Here is a 2,500-nt window from a genome sequence, read left to right on the forward strand (position 1 = left end):
CAGTGTGTGGAGGTACTTTGAGGTCACACAGATTACAGCTCGTGTCCACTAGATGGAGCAGTTCAATCTGCATCCAGCTCTGTGAACACTGCAGCCGTCATCAGTGTCTCTTCATCATCAGTGTCTCTTCATCACACATTCACGCCTGACCGTCCGTCTACAAACACAGACTATAAACTGATGTGATGTAAAGACTTCAGTTTGAACAAAGTGTGTAAACAAGCTTATCAAACCTGTCAAACGAGAAAAGAAGCATTCGAAGCACTCAACAAATTAATGAAAAACACGCATGTAAAGGGGGTTTGTAGATATTTTAACAGGTTCAGGCGTGTTTGATTTCCCTCCCTGGACACCAGAACTCTTCGCTTCAACTTCCCACAGTCGGATATTCTCCTTGAGTGTTTTTTAATAGGACAAAGGCAACGTTTTACACATCCTCTGACAGGACCAAATATAAATGACCCCTGACTGAATTATCTGACATCTCACTTCTTACTTTGCACCTCTTCTTTGTAGAGTAGTAAATGTAAATGTATTTAGTTCTATATATTTCCACCAAGTTAAAGCAAAAAACACACAACACAACATGTTTTTTTATGGCTGCATTATTCCATCAGATGGAAATATTCTACATGTGCATCATTTTAGACATTTAAATAAAGTTCTGTGGTTTTGAACAACATAAGGACATAATGATGGACCTGGCATGGTTGAAGAGGTTCATTTAAACCAAGCGCTCCCTTGTACTTTTCCAGCCGTTCTGAATGTATTTTAGATGCGGTTTTTCAGGCCCGGAGGCGACTTTAAAAACAAAGTGCATCATCAGTGCTGCTGCCGGCGTTACGACAGGTTCATGACTCACGGGTGGAGTTATTTAAAGAAGCCACCGGTGGAGACAAGTTCATTTCCACAATACACACTGCAACGCCTTTATAAGGCAACTCAGCGAGCGGTGAGCTCACACAGACAGGAGCTGGAGGTTTTTTTAAAAACTTGTAGACAATCGACGAGTCACACACACACACACACACACACACACACACACACACACACTTTCCCCTGCAGTGATGATGTCATAACAGCGCAGGGAGAATCCCAGACGTCTGATTAAAGCAGGAAGCTTCGGTGTGTAACTCTGCGTCTTCGCCGCTTCCTCTACAGTCAGATCTGACTCTGATCTCTGGGTTCTCTACGTTAACGGGGGGGGGGGGGGGGGTGACTTGCAAACAAAACCAAGAACCAACAACTACACCAGAATTTAACAATGATGTTATAGTGTCATAGATTGTCCTTAGAAACCCTTTAAGAAATCCCCTTAAAATGCCATGTAGAACACTTTGGTTCCCCTTTGAAACCCTTACCATCCCCTCATGCATTATAAACCTGTTAGAACCTCCTTAGAACCAATTATATCCTTTTAAAATCCAATGAAATATCACTTTTGTTCCCTTTTGAAACCACCTAGAACCCCCTCCTTTAGAACCGTCTTAGAGCCATTAGATCATCTAAAACTTATGTTCCCATTTAGAAGCCTCTAGAAGCCCCCAAAACATTAAAATCCCTTTGACCACCTCTAGAACCTCTTTGAAATTCCGTCCTTTCTAAATTTAGAAAACCCTTTAGATTTGAGGTTTTCAGGCCTGTAAGAACGCCTCACAACTCCGTCAGATTCATTGGAAAACTTGTCAGAAGCTCCATAAGAATCCATATAAAACCCCTTACAGCATTGGTGGACTTGCTATTATATTAAAAACAATTTAGAACCCCTTTACTAATGGAAACTTTGCTAGAACCCTCTTAAAATTCTATTAAATTCAAAACACTGGAAACTCCTCTGGAATCCCTTCGTCATCGCAACATAATCAAGTTAGAAATGCCTTGAAATCCACATTAAAGACCTCTTGAACCCCCTTTGGATTACCTTAATCCAGTTCAGTTCAGCCCCTCGACTCGCTCGTGGACTTGCCTCTTTGTTCGGGTTATGATGTTTAGGTCTAGGGCTTCAGGGAAATGGTGCTCGATAAAGACATAATTAAATGTACAACGATGTTAGATTGTGTTCATGAACCTGTCGAGAAAGGCTCTCCTCTAAGGCTGGATTTTACTGTTCTTACAAACGTCAATGGGTCTTCTTACTTCGGAAGAGAACCTGGACGTTCTGGTTTCATTTCGTCTAAACCTCGTGTGGGGAATATTTTATCCCAGAAATAAAGAGCTGAACGAAGTCAGAAAAACAAAGAAGACAAAGAAGAAGGAAACAATCTAGAGGAATCTGAATCGGCGACTTGTGCAGGAATCCCACCGCGACAAGGCGAGACCATGATGTCATGTTGACTGGAGCTGAACAGCAACCAGACTAAACAAATCCAGACTGTCAGACTGACTGATAGACAGTCAGACAGATGGACAGGAGCGTCACAGGCGAAATCCAAGTCATCCACAAATTTTCCCTTCAACACGTAACTCATTCACAGCCGACCGTGGGAGGGAGGGAGGGAGG

The sequence above is a fragment of the Enoplosus armatus genome, chromosome 21 (assembly GCF_043641665.1).
Source record: "Enoplosus armatus isolate fEnoArm2 chromosome 21, fEnoArm2.hap1, whole genome shotgun sequence".
Lineage (NCBI taxonomy): Eukaryota > Metazoa > Chordata > Actinopteri > Centrarchiformes > Enoplosidae > Enoplosus > Enoplosus armatus.